Source organism: Oryzias latipes, chromosome 20 (genome assembly GCF_053564925.1).
Source record: "Oryzias latipes strain Hd-rR chromosome 20, Olatipes_Hd-rR_3.1".
NCBI lineage: Eukaryota > Metazoa > Chordata > Actinopteri > Beloniformes > Adrianichthyidae > Oryzias > Oryzias latipes.
In genome coordinates, this window is record NC_136256.1 from 28,193,486 (window position 1) to 28,216,336 (window position 22,851).

Sequence of the window (22,851 nt, forward strand, 5' to 3'; positions counted from 1 at the left end):
ACAAATCACAGACTACTTTGAGGCTAAATTGGCCAAAAGTAGAGCATGGGGCAGGAAGTCCCCAGACATTCTTCTTTGTCCTACAAACAAAAGACTATTGATGACTACAGGTGGAGATATTGACGACTTCAACAGTCTAAAGCTCCGTCCACACTGACCTCAGCAACACGCATTAAAGTAACCACTTTCCATGAAAAGTCGATGTAAACGGGTGTTTCACACTGTAACCGGGTTAAAAACGTCTGCATTCACTCTTGTTTCTATAACCGTTTTTGGTCAACCATTGAACATGTATTGAATGTGAAACCAGGCTGCACTTTGACCAATCAGGGATTTGGTAGTTTTGTGCCTGGCTAGACTCTTTTATCTGGAGTCTTTTATATATTGGAATAAAGCTGTGAAAGAATAAGCCTGGAGCAAGATTCCCCAGATTTGCACCACTTTGACATTTCACACCAAGCCTCCTCCAAACTGTAGGTGGCGGACATGCGCTAGTCTAGAAAAGAAACAAAGAAGAAGCCCATCCCTGCTTGTTGAGTGTGAACACAGAGGACTCGTTCAAGAAAAAACAAATTCCAGAACAAGATCCCACATGTTTACCATCATTTGACACATTTGACTCAAACATACCTTGTAGACGGTCAGATTCATTTATTTTAGTTTGGAGTTCGTCCAACCTGGATCTTCATGTCTGCATGTTCAGGTCTCGTCAGGAAGGAGGTAAATGCTGAGGGTAATTGTTTCGACCCACAGTAAAAAGCCCAGCACACTTTGTTTAGAAAGCCAGGCTTTTTTAATTTACCTGAAAACATCGTTATGTGCAACATTTGCATAATGGCTGCGTGAGCCTAATTCCATGCGCTCCATCATGGACCCTATAGTAGAGAGGACTACCAGAGAAACAAGCAGGTGTGAATGCAAAACGCTGTGACTGTTTAAATCAGAGGTTAAAAGTTGGATTTGTGTCTGTTTTTGTAGAGTACAGTGTTTTTATATCTGTGCTTTCCTAGAGCACACATGTTTTTTACATCAGTATTTTCATAGAATCATATTTACATCATTATCTTTATCTTTAATGTTTATTTTGGAACATTGGACTTTGCTTTCATTCTGACTCATGGAAACTGTGGAAAGCGGCGTGTGAGCGGTTGACATACATGAATTTACTGACAGACTGAAGCATGTTTTTAGGATGTAAGAGCCAGATGTTGTGGCTTTGGTTTTAAGTAAATGAGTATGATGAGACATGGCTTGTGAAACTAACTGATTTTACATGAACCAGGCTAAAAAGTACTGAGGTGATGTTTCTTTGACCGGCAGGAGAAAGCACAGAGTGTGTGGGTGGCATTATCACAATATAGAAATAGAGAAACCAGCAGAGTACACCTCCCACTGATCCACTGTGTCCTTCCCTCACAGAGATGCTGCTGAACAAAGAAAAGCAACAAGCCGGCCCAAGCTTCAGGTTCATTTGGAGGCTTTATTCTGACATGAGCACAGAGAGCAGAAGGCAGTGAGTGTTTTAATCCCTGCTTTTCAGAAAACCTAATCTGCACTCAACAGCCAGGATCCCCCCCCAAAAAAAGGAAATTAATTACCAGCATTAAAGCTGAGCAACTGGCAGAGAAAGGTTGTAAAGTAATTACCTACTTTGAGACAGAAGCCTCTGAGTCTTATTTTATATTCAGCTTCTTCTCTTGATGAGCAGCATCAGTGACGGAAAACAAACTCACCACAGCCCATTACACAAATTACTCCAGGAAAATCTTCTGTGGAATAAAAAAAAAAAAAGACTTTTCAGATTACCTTTACCTTGTGTCTTGATCATAAAGGTAATAGGTCTGCAAATAAATGCCTGTTCATTATTATTTTTTCCAATCCTGTCAAAAGTTAAACCAATTACAGCAGAAAAAGATTTTTTTCTCTACAAGATGATTTGACTTTAATGTGATTTCTTTTTTCGTGTGGACAAACAGTAATTTATAGAATGCAGGTGTCTGAGGCAGCTAACCGATTCATTAGAGCCCTTGGCACAAAAATACAGGAACTTTGGTGTTCACACTCACAATGTGCATTTGGTTTGTTTAGGTTTCAACCTGCAGGGCTTAAAGAGCCACTCTGATCATCTATCAGCCTATGTTCAAAGTGTCCCAGTGGTCTTTTAAATAATATAAAAACCTGTGTCGTTTTCTAGGACTCACTTTCTGTAAAGCAGGAATTCATTCGACATGTATCTCCAAGTGATTGGTAGGGCCAACCCTGTCTCCCCTTCCCATCATCCATCTGTCTACACGCTTTCCCGCTAGCTTACAGCTCCTCCCACCCCTAATAATAATAAAAATTCATAAGCCTTTAATAGTAAACTATATTCATGTATATGATCATAAATTACCTTTGGCACACTAAAGAACACATTTTTGTTTAAATATTAGTTATTTTCCTGAATTATTTTGCTACCCGGAGGTAAGATGACTCGACCTCTGAGGCTCCGCCTTCCGCTTCTTGTGGGTGCCGCCCATTTTGTGACGTCAACCTAGAGCCGGCCTCAGCAGCGTGTCTGTGTTTCGCCCACAAAAACAAACATCAGAACTTTTGCGAAGATGGATGTGCATGTTGTGCAGTGAAAGTGAAAGCGTTTAGCCGATCACATAGCTCCACAGAGAAAGTGGGCGTGTGTGTTAGCCTGGGGGCGTCGCTGGCACCTCAGACTCTTCCTGGAAGGGGCGGTTCCCCACTTTATGACGTCACAATGTGAGAACGGATCAAAATACCGCTTTGGGGTTTCTTTTTGTGAGGAAGGAACATTATAAAACACTTAAAAGCTCAAATGTGGATTTTGCATAATTCAAAGAACAAAAAAAAACATTTTCAGTGAAGTGGATCTTTAAAGCAGATCACTCCTGCCCTGGTCCGTAGGATCTACCCCCCTTCCTGTTTCCCAGCTCTACCTGTGGTCTTTTTGCAGCTGATTACCTGGATCAGCTGTGTTCACTCAACAGATGAAAAGACACCTGAGTCAGTAAATCAGCAGAAAGAGAGAACAGGAAAAGGCTGGGAGATCTTGAGTAACATGGTTGGGCAGCGCTGGTTTAGAGGGAATTATGATTCTGGAAGGTTTTCTTCCATGTTCATTTTTCCCCCTTTGTGACTGATTTCAATCAACGCAAACAAATACAGTACTCCTTAGCTCTTATTTAGGAAAAGAAAACAGCCACAGGGTAAATCTGAACCATCAGGAATCAGGAAAATGTTTGCAGGTTAACGGTGGTGAAGCGCTTTAATTCTTTTCGCCTTTTTCCAGCTCTGGTCAGTGTTTTTTTTAGAGGAGAGCACCCCCAACTGATCAGCTGTTGGAACAGCAGGTTTTTCCGGTCTCCTCTGGGAACGCTGTGCGTGAAACCAAACCAGATTGTCATCCCTCCTGCCGATTCCAGACGAGTCCACGGGACTGTCCCAGAGAGGGGAGGGGGGCCTTAGAGATTAACTTCATCAATGGTGGGTATTGTGTCTGATCTAAATGCTGGATGTTCTTCATGACCTCAGACTCAAGAGCACTTTGGTTCTGCTGCAGCACACGGACAAAAACGTCATTGTGTGCTTCTCCTTCCACGCTGTGTTTTTGATTTATTGTTGGAATGAAAAGCTCCTTTATTATATTGATAGTGCGGCTTTAAAAAGAGCAACAGCCTAGTGCTCATGTGCAGAAATATTAGGACTTGAGGTTAGACCCAGTCCTTCAGTTTGGGACTTTCTTCCTGCTGCTCTTTGAGCGCTGCGAACACAAAACTTCTTCATCCTGCCAACAACTCCCCAGAGCGCAGGCCCCGGTTGTCATGGGCGACGGGATGTTGCAGCCCTGCAATGAAGGGCAGAAACATGACTCTGCCTTCGGCGGCCATTGTTCTGACTCCCCCCACCTTGCTCTGGGAGGTGTGTGGAGCGGAGCTGTGCTCTCCGGCTCAGTCACCTGCTCTGCTGCCTTCAGGCGGCCAGGATCTTCACAGACGAGCTGCTAATGCCCCCCCAACAGGTGTCTCTGGAGGAGATCAGATTTTCTGTGTTCAGAGCCTGGGGGGTTAATGTACACACACAAAGACCCGCTTCGCTTCGGTCGGTCATCATTTCTTACACTTCCTGATTGTCTCGTAAATAAAGAGCCGTCCTTTAAACTGAGGCTGTGAGTAACTGGCTGTAATGGGATTATTGTGACACCCAACACAATGAGATGAAAGCTGGTTATTGAATCGGCGACAAACAGAGAATCAGGCCTCAAAAGGAGCAGAGGGAAGCTGTGCATTAACCTGCAGGTGTGTGGGACACTCAATTCATTAGGTTTTATCACCTTTTAGCTGATTGAAGTCTACCTTATTCCCTGCAGACAGCTCATATTCCCCCCCCCCCAGTGCTCCTGTCTTTGCAGCAACTTCATTTCCACTGTTTGCTTTTGGCCTAAATTCATCTCATCAAACCCGGAGTTCTTCACCCTAATTATTTCTGAAAACAATTTCCGGTTTCCCTTCAGCGTCTGTCAGCGGACGAGAGGAAAACAAAACGATGTGTCTGTCAGGACAAGAAAACACTTTTGACGAGCTGTGGAGGTGATTCCTCTTCTGTGACGGCCCTCATGTCTGTGGATGTAACGCCACATTAAAGTCACGCTTCCTGTCAGCTGTAAATGAAAAAAAAAAACTTAAGCAGGTGACAACACCAATGCAAACTTCTCAAAACACACTGATGCTAAAGACTTGGTGCTTTAAGCAATTGGCTGATCACTGCTGGGGAGAAACGGCTTGCTGCTCTCCGTCGTCGACAATTAGCAAACCAGGTCAGAGATTGATGTAAGCGGTCGACCAGAGTTCAAGATGGACGTAAAAGGAAGTGTGCGGCTGTTGGGCTTGAAAGTGTGATGAGGAAAATTGTAGAGGAAGGTGGTGGAGGGTGCAGGAAGCCACCCTTTTGAAATGACACCTCCTTAACTCGGGATGATGGCTCCCAGGGCCCAAACAACAGACTCCTCCGCGTGCGTGTCACTGCTGTGCATGCTAATGTCTGAAATGTCGGTTCCTGCAAGAAGGTGTTTACAAAGCGCCGCTGGAGCCTGCGCCTCCATCTCGCTCTCTGCTTTCACCTCCTAACGTTTCCCCGTTAATGCGGCGGATCGCACTAAAACAAATTTCCGCCGTTATGAGCTGAATTCAGCAGAGCATCACAGGTCTGAGCGCCGACCACGACGGACGAAAACGGATCACAGAAGAGTCCAGACACTAGTCGCCTTCTTATGTCAGTGTAGACGTCAAACGCCCCCAAGGACGATCTGCACTCCCAACCGCAGCAGAGTGAGCCTTCAGGTGTCATCATGACGGTGGCATTTCCCATAGAAGGCCATGCAATCACGGTAGATGTTTGCACTGCAGTAAAAAGTGATTTAGAGCTTCTCTTGATCCTGACAGCATGCCGGAGAGCAGCTTCTTCTCATCCACCGTAAAAAGCCTTGACTGACTCACACCCCCACGCCCTCGGATGTCGGAACCCGGCCTTCGCAGAGCCCGTTGCTCCCTCAGATAAATACAGCTATAAATTGAGCAGAAAGCCCCCATCAACTCTGTTTACAGAGACGTCCCACCTTTCCCACACATGGTACTCTCCAGGAGTTTGGTTTGGGGCCACCAGCATGCCAAGTGTGGCTGCAGCTGTGGGGGGTGTTTGCAGACCAGATGCCCACCAAGCTTGTGCTGATGTTGGAGCACAATGTTGGCAGCTACATCCTTCATGGAGGACTTAGAGAAATCCAGACATGCTTCTCACCCTGAGGTCCTGCCTTCAAAGTCAGTGGAGGAGTGTTTAAATGTGTTCAGTTTGTCTGCAGGCTGTGAGAGCTGCAGCGTCAACCCTGGTTTTTTTTTGTTCCTGATTTTCAGGCACGACTCCTTCCTTCCATTTGCTTTTCCGACTTCAGCTGTTTAACCTTTGCAGAGGCGACCTCACCTTTCACCTCAAACACCCTGAAGATAAAGAGACAAATGACCGGAGGATGGTTTTAAAAAATGTTCAAAGGTTGTTACAGAATAACTCCTGAAAAGATTCACCTTCTGGAGCTCCAGACTTCGGCTGTCGAGTGCAGTCGCCATGCTGTCGAGATTTTATTTCTCATTTTTCAGACAGAAAAACAAAAAGGAGCCATGCGGCTTCTGGATTGTCACCTGTAGACTGATGCTAAAATGACAAAACTCCCAAATTTTTATGTGTTTAAGGAAGCCTTTTGTTGTTTCCGCAGTGACACCATGCAGACTATGAAGTAGGGACTTTCCTGCAGCATCTTCTGTCAAAAGCCCTCCCACCCCCACCCCCCGGTCAGGATATTTATCATCTATCATACTCTGTCTCTGCTGCCTGTCCCTAGCCTTCCACCTGATGTCAGTCTGTTATTCCTGATGATCTTCTCAGACACGAAAAGACGTCTGGGTTTTTTTTTTATAAAAAAACAGCATTTTGGGTTTTTGTACATGATTTGTTCACATTTGTGATCAGAGGTTTGTTCAGAAGAAAATTTGACTTTGATTTTTGATTCAGCGCTTCCTGCATGTTACGAAGGCAAAGAGACATCCGACATTTGTTCCCTTTGATGCACCCCGGGGCAGCATATCCATTAGCGTTATCAGCTCCATCACGGAAGGTGAAGGTGATTGTCTGGGGGTGTGGGGTGGGGTGGGGCGGGGAGGGTTTCCTCCTTCGAGCTTCAGAAAATCGAGACATGCTTCACCGAGAAACTCACTCAGCCACATTTGACAGACCAAATCCAAAACCACTGCCGGCCCATCCATCTCTCTCAGACAGCAATGGAGGCGGGGGCGGGCGGGGGGGGGGGGGGGTGTCTTTGTCCTCTAAAGGTAAATACGTGTCTCTGGATTTTGAGCTGTGCTGTTGAGACTTTTACCTTAGATTGTTAAGACACATACAGAATAGAGTTTGTATAGAAACAAAGGCGGAGGCCTTCGTCCCAGCTGTCCTTACTGTGGAGACGGGCTGTTTGCAGTCGAAAACCTGGCAAGCCTCTACGGGTGACCCACAACAAATATCCAAGTTCTAGACCCCCTTGGTAAACGTCATGCATATTTTTGGTGTAATGTGCAGTGATTGCTGCATTTTTTTAAAATCCCCTCCAAAGCCTGCGGTTGCTCAAGGAGCCTGTTTGTGCTGTTCACGTGATACGTGTGCAGCCTGACTGTTAGAAATGAGGAAGTTAAACATAAAATTGAGTTTTTGTGGACATGCTACAGGCACTTATGTATCCCACATTTGTGCCCAGTCAGTGAGGGGCCAGTACTTGCACCAAACTGACCACTAGAGTGCAGCGCATGGATAAGGAACGACAGCATTGACCTTCGTACGTCTAACTTCCATTAGCATTAAAAACACTTCAGGACATGACAATGGTACCTTCCATTTTCATTGCATCCTTTAAAGGGCCGATATCATACAAAACCCTCGTTTTGAGCTTCTCAGTGTATTATAATGTTCATACCTCACTTAAAACAACCCCGAAGCTGTATTCTTATCCATTCACACATTTCTGAGGATTCCTCTTAAAATCAGCGTTCTGAGCATCAGCCCCTCCCAATCCATGATAAAACAACCAGGTCCTCACATTTTGTCATCACAAAGTGATGGAAGAGTCTGCACTGCCAGCACCGCCCCCAGGTTAACGTACATTTCTCCGTGGAGCTAGCGGTGATCGGCTAAATGTTTCATTTATGAACTATATATACATCTTTGCAAAGTCTGGATGTTCTTTGTTTTTGTGGGCGAGACACAGACACGCTGCTGCCGGCTTTAAGTTGACATCATGAAATGGGCGGCATCCACAAGGAGCGAAAGGCGGAGCCTCAGAGATCGATTCGTCTTACTTCTGGTTAGAAAAAAGGGCTACAAAAATAAATTATACTGCAAAAATAAGTCATATTTCATTGAAAATGTGTTCTTTAGGGTGCCTAAAGGTAATATATTATCAAATACATGGATATAGTTTACAATGACAGGATTTAGAATAGCATGATAAAAGCCCTTTAAGGTGGCTATACAAGCCTAATGGGACTGATAGTCTGGTGCAAGCCTTCCCACACTTCCCATCATCCCTTTGTTTACATGCTCTCCTGCTAGCTTACAGTCCACACCCCCAGCCTAACATTACCTGTACCAAAACTATCCAGCCGTACAGTTTAGAGCCAGATTCCAGCTCAGGCGAGGGAAACAAAGACGATCATGGATCTAGTTGTCTGCAAGTTGATCTATCGGAATGGAGCTGATTCACAAGGATTTGAAAAGGCATTGACCTCCTTCAGACTCTCGTCCTCTTGCTATGAAGGAAAGACATCAGTTACACATTTCAAGAAGTTAGCACCTCTTCTGTTGACTTTCAATAGCTTTTTTGGAAAAGACTCCTGGGTTATTATAATTGCTCCTGTCATCAGTGCGGCGTTCTGTCCCGCTCATAAAGACAGTCAAATTAATCAAACTCTATTGGTTTTACTGAGCTATATAGGAGATCATTGGAGCAATAAGTGGTGTGCGCCTCAGAGAGAGACGCATGTCACCCGAACAGAGTTCCCACCCATCAAATGTTACGACACCTTCCCTCCATTAAAAGTGCAGATATTGCTGGTATTAGACTCCCAAAGTACTCGCAGCAGTTCATTCAGCGCTGTCATTTTCCCGTCTCTGATAATTGGAAGAAGGTCATAGATGAAAGAGAGGGGAACACAGAAAAATAGCTTCCTCAAAATGTGGCAGATTTAATTTGTCAGTGTGGATGAAAATTGGCCGGCGAGGAAAACAAAGGATGGTTACATGAGCTGACGGGAGCAATTCGTCAGTAGAAGATTGAGGAGCCAGTCTGGAGATAACTCACATCTCCATAAATCATGTTGACAATTGACTTGAACTGCGAGAAGAGGAGGTCTCTCATAAAGGCAGCCTGAACGGACGCTGATAGAGGACGTCTCTTTCCTAAGCCCTGAAATAGAAACGACAGCTTGATGCATTGGATATGGCCTGAGATGGCTCCATGAAGCTCCGCCTGCACTCTCTTAAAGTGGTCGTTTGTATTCCCCTCTTTAAAATCAGCTTTGACACCGTTAAGCACCGCGTTCGGATGAAACGTTCACATACGTCGTCGGACGCCTTTCACCGATAAAGGTTTTTGTCTCTTGGGTTGTGAGACTGGATTTATGAGGATGATGACCCATTCAGACGTAAAAATGGTGGATTTGTTAAACGACACGAGTCACATGACTGATGCGATCTGTCCACGCTCTGAAATACTCAGAGGAGCTTAGGAACCCATTTATTTTCTTTGTTGCCTTGAATCTGAATTTATAAACGGAGAAAGAGACGGATTTTTTCTGTACTAACCTGGGCTGAGAGGCACGTCTTTGATCTTGAACTTATGATTAGTTTTATACTGGATGATTTGATTCTAACTCACTATAAGTCTGTTTGTGAACCTTTTGTATCTGTCACCTGTTCTAAAGGAAGAAACTCCTGAAATGTGAGTGTATCTTCAGCTAAATTAATATTATTGTTCAACAGCTGAGTTAAAACCTTAAATCACAGCAAAGGTGTCTGTGAAAAAAGATCCGGTTTGCTCTGCATGAAAATATATTATTTTTAATGCGTTTCTAAATAAATAAAAAAGAATCCATAATACCTAAAGGTATTAATAAATAAAATAATGTGTGTTAAGCACCTGTGAGATGTTAAACTGTAAAGTAACGTTCCTGATCATTTTAATAAAGGTAAACTTTGAACATTTTTAACAAATTCACTGCTAATTTTGAATTAGGTCTTTTTTATTTAAGAAGAAAACTTTAATAAATCATATTTTTTGTCACATTAATATTAAATGAACATCACTACATTCATAAACAATAAAATATTTATGAACGGTTTTTTTTTCCAGAAAAGGTTAAATTATGTCACATTTAATTAGCCTGGAAGCCAAACTTCCTTGTTTTTCCGTGAAATCATTGGTTTAAAATGTGATTGACAGCTGGATCAACCTCTCAAAAAGTCAGGGCAATCTTGATAAAGAAAAAGAAAGCGCGTGACACCTGACGGCTGCAGAGGAGATGAGGGGGAATGCTTAAAGGCCCATAGTAGCGCACGCGCGTCCGTAGAGACGTTGTTTATTCAACCAATGGAGTTCTGGGACAGATGTGGAATTATGTGGACACATGGATCATTAGAGCAGAGAGTCAGTCAGCTGTGGATGCACAATAGCAAAGGTAAGGAGCTCCTGTGGTTTGTTTACACGAGAGTTTTGGAGACACGTGGAATGCGTGGGGTCTGCAGAGCTTCTGTGTCCATAAAGAATGAAGGTCAAAGCCTCTCTGTACTGTTTTGATTAGCTTCATGTGTTTAGATAGGATCCCAGTGTGTTTCAGTATAGATTTTATTTCTTTGGGGGGGGGGGGGGGGGGCATCGATGCTTGCGAGAGGCTTCAGCAAAGGGACAGTTACATGCGTGTCTTTATGATTAGCAGAGTTCCTGGTTTCTGTTCAGATTTGCCAGTTTGTAATTGTGTCATTTAAAATGTTACTAAAGCTTGTTTGGGAGTTTGTTGACATTTTTGAATTGTTGTCTAGAGTTCCGAAACAGCTTCTCTTTATAGACGACGATGCTTGTTACGGTCTGTAAACTACATTTATTTAATGTGCTTAGTGGCATTGAACTCTGAAAAGTTGATTTAATGGTCTCTTAAGTAAATGTTTCAGAGATTGGTATCAAAAAGGATCATGCATAATATTTTAGCAGAGTGTTGTGTTCCATATATGCATCATATTTTTTTTAGCTTTTAAATGTTTTATAATGTTAATTCCTCACTATAAACAACCTCAGAGTGGTATTTTGATCCATTCATGCATTTCCTCGAATATTCCTCGATATAGTGGATCCTTGCATTGTGACGTCACAAAGTGGGGAACCGGCCCTTCCAGGAAGAGTCTGCACTGCCAGCACCGCCCCCAGCCTAACACACACGCCCACTTTCTCTGTGGAGCTAGTGGTGATCGGCTAAAGTTTTCACTTTTATACGCACAATATGCACATCCATCTTTGGAAAAGTGTGGATGTTGTTTGTATTTTGTGGGCGAAACGCAGACACGCTGCTGAGGCCGACTCTAGGGTGATGTCATGAAATGGGCGGCATCCACAATATACAGTATAGTTTACTCTGAAAGGCGTAAGAATAGCATGATACAGACCCTTTAAAGGTGGGACATGACGTTTGTGAATAGATGTCACATATGAAGCAGAATCAGGTACGAAGACCTTCATGGACCTGAGAGAGTTGCAGTATGTTGCTCTGGATCACAGATCTGTACACACCAAGATCCTGAACTTTAATTCTCTTCCAAACAGCAACGTGCGACAGAACAGCAGGTTTTTAACAGTCACCTTCCGCTGTAGTCCAACTGAACAATCAGGACTGGTTTCCTGTTCTATTTTGTGAGGACATGTGGCCCCCGCTGCGGGTTTGCAGCTGTGGGCCCCCAATGGGAACAGACTCTGCTCATGGACTTGAGCGGAGGTGTTGATGCCTTTAGACTGAAGCCAGTTCATGGAAATTCTTCCTTTTGAAGCGTTTTAACTGATTCAACCAGCTATGGTTTCATTTCATGTTGCATAGTTTTGGTGCTGGATGTTGGGCTGCTGCTTTCCAAGGCACGTTAACGTTGGCAGGGGGTCATCTGGACCCCACAAGACAATGCGCTGAACCTTTTTTCCCCCCAATAATTTCTGATTCACTGGTGCCCATAGAAGACATGAAGTCCTTTTTACCTTTATCCACCTTTGTCAATGTAGGGATAACACGTCAATGTAAGGGTGGGGTCATTTGGACCCCACAAGACAGCACAAGGGGTATTGGAAATGTTTAAACTCTAACCCACGAGCTCAGAGTTCTGATGCGATCATTTCCCATCCCTCGTCTAAAATGTTCTTCAGGACTCTCCTCTGCATCTTCTCATCTTTCTTTTGAGCTTCCACTTTTGTGCTCTTGTTGTGGGCGGGGCCTTCAAACCTAAGTGAATCAGACTCAAAGACGTGTAGGGTTTCATGGATATTTACAACGCTGTGTGTATGATACCAGCCAGGACCTGTCGATGGATGTGTAAATGTGATGTGGTGATACTATAATATCCAGCATTACTTCACTCTGAGAAACAGTAATAGAATACTGCAGGCGGGGCTCCATGATGCATCACTTCCAGCAGAATAGACTGTGTTGCCATGAAAACACTTGATCTTGGCTCGCCGCTGCGCTACCTGCAGGTGCTTCAAAACTTTGACACCCAGTTGAGTGTGTAAGCTTCCCCCTTTCCTGCCTTCCTGTCAGCACGGCTGTGTTTCTGCAACTCCCCCAGATGTGGATTCAGGCTCTGAACAGATGACTGACTCTGTGAGCAGCGATGGAGACAAATCCCCAGTCCAGCGCTCAGCAGGCCTCCATCTCTGTTTTTCTCCACTTTTTCATGTCAGACTCTCATTTCTTTACGATCTCAGTGGTAATGCAGTCTTTCATCCCCATGCGAGTGAAGACTGATCAGCAGGCAAAGCTGGGTTTTTAGCAAATTAAGTTAACTAATAGAGAAGTGGGAATCCGCCTGGGCTCAGAGACGAGATATGAACTGGTGCTAGTGGAACTGAAATGGTAAAAATCAACACTTTGTAGAACATCAATACTCTGACCAGTTGTCTCCTGCTTTACATCCCATAATGTAAAGCATGATTCAAGACAGATCACGAGCGGATCTTTTGTGGTTGATGAGTTGGATGTAGATTTGAGGAGGAGGGACAAAGGGAAGTATGATGTCCATTTTTAGCCAGTGGAAGAGTGTCCACCCAGAGACTGGAGGGTTGTGGGTTCAAATCTACAGTCCCGGTTCACTAAAGCCCAAAAAAATGGGACCCAAAGACTCCCTGCTTGACCCCTCAGCATTAAGGGGTTGGATCAGGGGGTTAAACCACCAAATGGTTCCTGAGGGTGGCTTTCTGCAGGGGATGGGTCAAATGTGGAGAACAAATTTGACCCGCTCTGCCAACTAATGGGATGTTGACTTTACCTGGAGACCCAGCTAGGACTTTCTCCTCCACTGAGTTGATCTTGAGCTCTAACTGTCTCAGGAGGCTGCGACAGCAACTTCCTGAATACTTTGTCCTGAGTTGTAGAACTTTGACAAAAATATAAATTGTGTTTCTGCTCAAAAAAAAAAGAAAAAGAAAGGACATGTGTCAAAGTCTGCCGATATCCAGATCTCCAACAGTCATCTGTTTGATTCTTTTGACAGCCCAGCGTTAGCGTTGCTACATGTAACATCTTCTCTGCCTTCATAAGTTATAAAGTTTAAGTCATAAACTGACCGATCAGATGACGCAATAAAACTAGGCGGTGCCTGCTGGTCCCAACAATCAACATTCCAAATTTTCTGACGGATTCTGTTTAGTTTCGAGTGATAGGGGCGTGGCCTTCCAACAAGCTCACTCCTGATTAGACAGACTCGGGCCAATCACTGCTCACTGATGTCATCTGGGTCCAACATGGCGGCGCGCGTATTGCAAAAAAAATGGCAACTGATTGGACCTAATTTGGTTGGAGCCAGAGGTGAACCATTTTTCATGGATGACGTCACGCTTGCTTACTGGAGTTTTCTGATACACTTCTGGGTAATGGTGTTCATGACAGAACTCAGTGTTCTCCTGGCTACAGTCACTGTTCAAGCAATGTTTTACTGTTTCAGTCTTTGGACTGGTTTTATTGACATGTTTCTATTGTTTTTTTCCTTGTTAGTGATTCTGCTCATCTTCTGTTTTAAAGCTTTGGTTGTTTTTAGCAGAGTGTTGTGTTCCAGCTCCATCCATTTGATCACAGGAGTTTCTGGGTAAATAGTGTTGAAATCCAGAGTGACCTGAATCTGCTGCGGCTCGGCCGTGACTGTTTGTAATCCAGCACTGAGCTCTTCTTCACAATTGTCTTTGAGACTCTGAGCAAAGCTGGCGCCCATCGTCTCAGATGACTCTGTTCCTGCAGACGCCGATAACAAACTCCGCTCTTTCACATTTCCCATTCCGTCTCATCTGGAAGTGCTCACAAAGAAGACACAGGTAATCTCATTTCAAACGAAAACGCACTGACACGGGGGGGTCCAGGTCTTTTCAGGGGAGGGGTTTGACGGCGGCTGATCTCTTTTGAACCTGGGTAGAGGAAGATCAAACGGCTCATCCTGGTTAGTGTGTGTGGGGGTGAAGGGTGCTCCACCCCTCCACTCCCACCCGCCACTGCAACCAGGCGTCGGTGGTGTGGCGCCATCAAACGGCTCCGGCTCTTCAGACCCGCCGGCGTTTGAGCGACGCGCTGCAGCTCAGGAGTCAGTTGGTGGAGAAGTCCCACCTTTCATTTAGGAGGGAGCCAACAAGATACATTAATTTATTTATGATTAATTATGTTTCATCTTCTAATACCTCATCTGTTTATTATTGAAGGTTTGAGTATTAAAGTGACCAAATGAATGAACTCTAACAAAACTGTTTTTTTTTTTTAAATTATCTTAAATAATAGGTTGTTTGAAGTTGACGTATAGGGTGTGTCCAAATTCGAGGGCTGTAACTATTTCCAACTCTGGGTCCCGCTTCACAGGCCGCCATTGTTGTCAAAAATCTCCTGGTTTGGCCGCAATGCATCTTGGGTTATGGACAGCTTAGAAGGAAACGCCACACCAATCCTTGAAATCGGGGAAAAGAGGAGCGTACTCGTTGGCCACATTTGAAGGAGTCGTTGAATTTGGACAGAACTTGTGGCGGCGCCGTGACGTAAGCAGCCTTCAAATGCAGCCAGTAAGAACGCAGCCCTTTAGTTTGGACACAGCCTTAGATGAGCACAATATTAAAAACAAGAATTATGGTTCTGTCCTGCAGCCGTCATGGACTGAAGGACCAGATTGGTTTTGAAATTCTTCTTTCTTACTGCACCTTTGAGCAAAAATGTCACTCCCACCACATAAAATGAAAGTCACCAAAATGTGCACGTGCCTGGTGAAAATGAATTCTGGGCTCAGTGAACGACTCCTTCCAGAAAACTGTGACATCACAGCGGAGAAACACTCAAAAAAAATGAATGGGGCCAAAATATTCTATGGGTTTTCACAAATAAAATTCCAACCGACGAAAACAAAACCCACATTGGGATATTTAAAGGAAGTATTATGGGATGGCCACAGGACCCACGGCTTTGTGGCAATTTTGTGGCAAAGTGTGAAATTTGACAATCTTTTTTTAGATTTTAATAAAGTTTGGGAGACAAGAACTTATTCAAGTGGTCTTCACAAAATTTCACACACAGGTTTTCTGCTAAAGTCTACAATCACCAATGGCGTTTCATTGACCTTTGACCTCGGGAAGAGGCCCACATCTTGAATATTCCATAAAGATCACCTTTACTACCTGCTAAAAATAACGAAAGCTTTTAGAACAGAGAATGAACACAAACAGAAACAAGGGAACGAATGGAGGAAAAAAAACATGGCAATACAAGCAGTCCAAAGATTGAAACAGTAAAACGTTTGAATTCTTTCTAGGGATTTTGATCTTTCACCTCCTAACTCCTCGAGCATCATTGAGAAGCTACTTTGGGGGGAAAATTGACTGGACATAAAGTTTGTAGATTTGAATGACGTTAGCGTGGCTACCCAGCAAAACTGGTGTTCCCCTGTTGCTTGCACACTTTTCACTAGAATATGGTGAAAAATCGAACACATGAATCATGGGCTAATGCTGAACAAAGCGATATGACACATGGAATGTGGGCGGGATTAACAAAAACCCTCTGTTGCCAAGAAAATCCAAAATTTTACTTTTGCAGATTCTTCTAAAAATTGTTAATTAACCCCAGGAGACCAACACATTAAATGGTTGCTGTTACGGCTGTGGCCGTATTTGGTTTTGGTTTGTTCTGTGTTTTGTGTATTATTGTGTATTATTTCTTTATCAGAGCGGGACTTCTGTGTTTTGTGGATCTTTGTTTGTATGTCTGATTATTTGCAGGTGTGGTGCATGAAGGTGTGGCCTCAATTTGGACAAGCTGGTGGAGGCAGCTTTAAAAGCACCATTTGGACATCCAGTCGGTGAGAAGGGTGCCTTGCAGCAAAAGCCTCCACTGCTGCTTGGCCCTCTTCTCCATTTTGTTTATGTCTTCTCCACTTGTTTTAGTTTGTGTTGCACTTTGTAGTTCTTTGTAGTTTGTAGTTTTGTCTGTGCCCACTTTGTTTAGTCCTTTGGTTTATGATTTTGTTTAAGTGAAGCTGTAGGGGTGAACCGCCATTTTGTTTAGTACATGTTTTCTCCTGGTTTTGTTAGGTTAGGGAGGTTAGCGTTCTGTCTTTGATTTCCCTTTTCTTTTGTTGCAGGTAAGATTACATGTTGCAGTTAGTTCGGGTTTTGTTTGTTGTTTTGGCCTGGGTTCACCCTGAAGCCTTTTAGCTTCACTTTTAGTTCTTGTTGGTTGTTGTTTGTAAATAAATTGGGTTATTTTATGGAGACATTCGTTTGGTGTTTTTTGTTACAGTCAACTTCAGTAGCCAAACCTTTACTTTTTATGTTATGCCGCCCCTAGCACCCCTAGACACAAAGGGGGCGTAACAGTTGCTATAGAGATAAAAACCAACAGAAAATTCGGCATAAGAAATTTTTCTTTTTTCTTTTTAATGAAAATGTCCTGATCAGGCTGGCAGAGGCAGACGGGGGGAGAGTGAGCCGTTCAGTCAGAAGGGGCTTTTTCTTCGATTGATGTGTTTCGTGACGGATCTGAGTTTGACCAAGATTGACATTTGTTGGGGGCGGGGATGTTGCCTCATTTGAATACATCTGGCTTCAGTGAAATGCCATCTGAGTTTTCATGCAAACATGAACCAGAGTCCACCTTTTAGAGCTCCTGAAACAACATTTCAGGAAAACAATTGAAATATTTCTGTGAACTTTACCTTATCTTGCTGTAAAATCACATCAGAACAACCGTCTGTCTGTGTGAAGCATCGCCGCCACCAGGCCGGCTACGCTTGCAGCTTGTTAGATTAGACGTGTTTGCGAACATCTGCCTAATGATATGTTCAACTCGCTCTGGTGTTTCTGACCATCTGCTCACTTTTCTCTTTTATTTATCTGTCTTCCTCCTCGTCCAGCTCTTTATCGACTGAACGGTCATTTACATTCACCTCCTGCCTTCATTCAATCCTCAGCGACCAAAAACACAGGAAAGCCCAGTAGATGTTATGTCATAGAACCACAAAGACCATAGGAGGTCTGCGCTGATCAGGGTGCAGCTGTGTGCTTGGTCAGAAGGGAAGAGATTTATTGTTTCACCTGGGATAAACAGCAGTCTCTGCCTCTCTGACCATGTTTTTGTGCCTGCGCCGCTCTAGCTTTATCGATCCGACGCCTCGGGACACGAAGCAAAGCAGTAGCTTCAGTTTAAACTGTGATCAGCTCGGGCGCTGCTCAGATTCTGCCCGCACTTCCCTTTCAGCTTCAGAGGCTTGTAGCTGCATGATGAGGCCCCTGTGAAATGCAGGAGCTGCTCTTTCATCCCCGTGGCAGGGTGACTCCGCCCCTATCATCTCCCACAAGACACCTGTTGGGTGGGGGGAATGTGATACCTGAAGATCAGGAGTCAGGGTTCAGGGAGGAGCTGGGGAACTTTTCCACAGGTCGTATTTCATGAACCAGACGGATGACACCCGTATGAAAAAGAAGAATGCTTTCAGTTTGACCTCTGTGTGGGAAGAACTGAGGAAAATGGCGGTCCAGGCGTGACGAGGCATGATGGTCTGTATGGACCATGGTTTGATGATTGTCACTTTTACTTCCACTGAAACATAAACACATTTTAAAAACTTTTTTAAAAGATGATCAGATTTTCCCTTTAGAAACTAGAAAAATTTTACTGGATATAAACATTTTTTATTGGTGGAGTTATTTCTTTCTTTTGATCCATTTCAAAGCGTTCCCAGTGATCTTTTAGTGTAGATTATGCTCTTTGTATACAAAAATAAAAAAACATTTTTTTCAAGGACATAGTTTCTGCAAAGTGGAGGGTGCTGAGCAGTCCCGCCCCCACTTCCCATCATCTTCCAATATTCCCATTATTTTCTACGTCCCAAATTGAAAAATGCCGTTTATAATCTTAATTTTCTATAAATTAATGTCCTCCATCTTTAGAAAAATACTACAAAATACTAAAAGAATATGGTAAAAAACACAAAAAACATGATTGAAACCTTTTTTTTTTTTTCATTCAACCTATTCTTTTTTATTAACTATCTTGTGCAGTGTTAATTTTTCATGTTTTAAATTTTGAATTTCCTGAAAATTTGCATCGTTTCAACCAATCAGGAAGTCCTTGGAAACGGCGTGGTCATCAGGTGGAGTCTGAAGCTCATCGTTGTCGTTTGTGGTCGTTCTGAACTTCATGATGTTTATGTATGGAGATGAGAACAAGAAGGACTTTGCTTGGAAAAGGATAAGCGCGGGTATCAGACCATCTGAAAGATCTGATGAACTTAGACACGGTGGCGTTCTCGCCGGCGCCTTTGTTGAGCTCTCCAAAACCAGAAAAACCTACTCTCCACATCGTCTACTCTCCACAGCCTGTAGCATCAACTACCCTGCCCCAAATATGCGTCAGGTGAATTCATTATGGGGTTTATGAGCAAAGCATGTGAATACAAGCAAATTTTCCATGTGGCCAAACCATAACCTTGTCAATGTCATTCCCTGAGAATACACCGTTCTCACATGGCCAAACTGAGACCATCATATCCTGCATTTGTTCCACAAAAACTGTTTGACTGCAGTTTCAGTTCTGCTTCATTTGACTGCATTTTGTTCCAAATTTGATCGAGACAATCATCTAATTCTTCTACAGTAACCTGGAACAGCCAGGACGTGATAAACAAAAACGAGGGAAACACCTGTCAGGCGAGATGTTAATCTGATTTACAGACGCTGCTGTTGAGCAGCAGAACGCTGTGGGTTCTGGTTCTTCCCGTAGGGTTGTTGGATGCTATGTTGTGGTTTGTGGTTCTCCTCTTTGCTTCAGTGGATCATTGAAGCTTTGAATGCACAGATGACTGACATACTGCTGCAGTTTTCTGTTCGACCCCCCCCTTTAGAAGGGGATCCAGTTTCAAACGGAGGGAAAGTCTTCTGCAGTAACTGAAGGCTCACATTTGCTTTGGGCTTCAGTGGAAGAGTGTTTCAGTGTTGACCAATGGTCACTTTGTTTACATTTCTTCCACTGATGAGATGCAGTCATTTGGTTGGATTTGGTGGTTCTGGATTGGCTTGACCAAAAATTCAGTAGCCCCTGTATGATTGTTTGATGCTGGTTTGTCATGAAATCCATTTCAGCGTCCTTAGATATTTGGTCTGTGAGTTCCTGACTGTCCGTTTTGGGGCCGAGTCGGAGTGAAAACGGAAAATCAATTGGAAAACATTTGCAGCTTTTCCTTAGTCCTGGTATAAGCAGCTCTGTTCCCTGAGGGTCATCGCTGAAAAGTGAATATTTTCTCAAAGGTGGTTGTGAGCAGCAGACCGGTGGATGGTCAGTCCCAAAGAACTGAAGGATTTCTCCAGGATGTGGCTTTGCAGGATTATTTGATCCAGAATTTTCTCAGTGCTGTTTTTTTTTTTTTTTTTTTACAAGATTCATTTCTATAAAAAAAAATACTTTCTTTTATTGAGTAATTCTCCTCCGTAAAACATCTGCAGCTGCTTTAAAGTTTTTTTTAACAACAGATTTTGTGTAGAACACATTTGAATGTAGTATATCTTTTACCTTAAGCATCAAACAGGAGGATTAAGGGAAAATTGTATGCCAACTTCAGCGACTAATAAAATTCAACATAAATGCAAAATGAATTGATACAGCAGTGAATAAAGCTGATACTTTCTAAATATAAATAACTCATTATTGATATGTTAGTTAATACAGTATATAAAAAATAATAAAATTATATGTGAACCCACCTTTGAAGCAACTTAATTAGCAGCATCTTCATAACAGTAGAGAGCGGTCACCGTGCATTATTGAAAACTGGTTTTGCCGTGTGGGAATGACACAATACATCCACATTTCTACTACTAGGATTCCTGGTATTGTCTCATAAATTCTGTTTCCTTTTTTTTGACGTTTTAACAGTGGCTCCTTTCCTTTTTTTCTAGAGAAATTTGTTTTTGTTTATTTATGTACTGGCGATATTACCGGCTGGGGGAGCCCGTTTAAGAACGTAGTGGACGTAGGCATGTGGCACACAAGGGTATTGATATTCAGCAAGAGGGACCCCTTTCACATCAGATGATATATAAAATAGAAAGTGTTCTTTTTCGTTTTTTCTGGGCGGTAGGTACCAAAAGATCCATGATCTGATCGGGGACTACAGGTAGCCCCAAAGTTGTTGTAGGAACTGTGAAAGGCTAGCATCAAGAAAACACCTCTGCCCCCCCCCCCCCCCCCCCCCCCCCACACCTGCCACCTTGTGATGATTGACACCTCATGGTTTCCCAGACATCCACAAAGCTGGCAGAGACCTGTTGTTGCTCGTTCTCAAAGGCGCCTTCTGCTAGATCATAAAGTCCTGCTCAGCCCTGCAGTCAGTCATTCCATTATGGAGATTGATTTCACCACAGCGTCTCACATCCTGGAAACAATGAGGGCCTCATAAAGCTCATTCCAGCCTTTTACCTAAAGAGGTGAGGACTTTGTCTGGAGTGTGGATGTGGGCATCAGAGCTGAACCGCTGGTTCCTGTGGAACAGAAACTCTGATGGCTCATCTGAGGCCGGAGATGCTGTCGTACCTCCACTCCGTCCAAACCACAGCTTCAGCTCCATCACTAGTCTTTCCAGGTTTCTGCGTGTCACAGCTCCTCTCATTTCTACCGTGACGTCAAAGGACATGTCCAGCGTAGCTTTAGGGAGGTGGATTTTAACGTCCATAGAGAAGCTCTGAACCTCCAGAAGGAAACAAGTGTGAAAACAAAAGTAACCGTTTTTTACCAAGTGACCGCTCACATTCACTACAGAATGTGTGGACGTGAAGATTAAGTCATTCAACTCACTTTGGACATTCTTATATTACGACTGTATTATTGACAGACCCCCCCCCCCCCCCCCCCATCTGCCCCATCTCTTACCTTCACTACAGAAATAAGATACTGTTTGCCTGTCGCCGCTGAATTAAGTTACTTTACTGACTTCCTCATTTCCTTTTATCTTCAATTTGAACAAATGAGGGAGGAACCGCTTGATTGACAGCTACCTGTTGAATCATCAGCTTCGTAACTGTCTCAAGTGTCATGTTTGACGGTCCCGCCCAACTGCCATTATTGGGGAAGGACTACGATCAATGATGTCACAGATGATGTCATGAACAATGGCACATAGTGTAATTCTACCTTGATTTAAGCCCCAAAGCCCCTTTACAGTCACATTCAGCCACACATAAACGCACATTTACACAGGGATGGGGTTAACCTCAACCCCTAGGAGCAAGGCGGGGTTTAGTGTCTTGCCCAAGGACACGTCAATCAACATATGTGCAGGCAAGGTGGGAATTGAACCTGCGATCTTCAATCTGAGGTTGGACACCCCAACAACGCTTCAGACGGTGACAACCAAAAAGAGGAAAAGACCAGCCTGAGTTCAGAGGTGAGGAGTCATGTGACCGTCATCCAATCACAGGTGATCTAAAATCCTCACCTTAGCTTTGAAGTAGCTGCAGTAAATGACCACAAACATCAGTTGCTGTGAGGAGAGGAAGCAAAAGCAGAAGATCCAACTGGACTGACACTGAAATGAAAACCAGGAGGACCGAGCCGGCAGAGTGGTGATGGGGGGGCACACACTAATGAATTGGGTCTCAGGTCTACACAAAGAAGTCTTTGTTTCTGGGGGACGGGGCGGGGGGACTTGGCAGGGCAGCGATGTGTCAAAGTCAGGCTGAAAAATAGAAATGCCGCTGTCCGTGGTTGGCTCTTCCTCATGTCAGCTGCTGTGGTTACGGCGTCCCCCCCCCCACCTCCTTCATCAGTCTTTCTCAGCCCAACTTTCCCCCGCTCTCCTGTTTTTCTAGCTCCCTTTCCTCAGATTCAGCTCTGACTCATCTCACCACATGTCATTCTGCTATTTTTTTAGTTTTTCTCACATCAAATAGTAAATAAAGTCAGTCTTACCTTTTTTTTTGCTGTTCTTGAAGCTCAGATCTGAATCTCCCCCCCCAAAACCAGCAGGTTCCTCACTTTTTCCTCTCTGATCACTTCCCCTTCTTTCCTGATGAATCTGGCCGTTTCCAACAGAGAAGTCCTCCTGATCGTGCCGAGAAGAAAAAGAGCCGGAGGTGACACCTCCCCTGATGGACTGGGCTTCAGGGTGAGGGAGGTGTGAGACGGTAATCTTCAGGTGAAGGCGGACCTCCTCCCTCGCTGTACCTCCTCAGAGCTGTGCAGACGAGTCAGACTGCAGCTCTGCCTCGTGTCTGAGCGCTGAGCTGCTCCATCCATTCAGCTTCCCTCTGTCGCTCTGCCCCCTCCAGGCTCATGAATGTTTAGACATGGAGATTGTAGCTGCAAGCCTCAGAATTAACCCGCAGGACTCTGAATTCTCCCTTTGGTCTCACTCACTTTCTCCAGTTTTTCTTCCGTGACCCCTCTCGCTGCATTTGAGACCCCCTTGAATGGTTCAATCAGACCTTTGAAGACCGAGCTGACAGTCCATTATGTTTGTAGAGTCTGCGCTTGGCAGGGCTGTGTC

General features: G+C 44.0%; 1 protein-coding gene and 1 long non-coding RNA gene across 2 annotated transcripts in view; one reads left to right on the top strand and one right to left on the bottom strand.

The window, feature by feature from the left end:
• The window catches only part of LOC101174783 (cadherin-20), a 46,117-nt gene extending 23,539 nt beyond the window's left edge, over positions 1–22,578 (bottom strand). The window contains exon 1 of the mRNA XM_023950280.2: positions 22,275–22,578. The gene's annotated coding sequence lies outside the window, so the exon portion shown is untranslated. The remainder of the gene's footprint in view (positions 1–22,274) is intronic.
• On the top strand, positions 530–6,411 carry LOC110013618 (uncharacterized). The gene is made up of 4 exons (XR_013652242.1): positions 530–720; positions 1,420–1,513; positions 3,302–3,495; positions 6,275–6,411. It is a non-coding gene; the product is annotated as an uncharacterized LOC110013618 (long non-coding RNA).
• Positions 22,579–22,851: the final 273 nt, after the last annotated feature.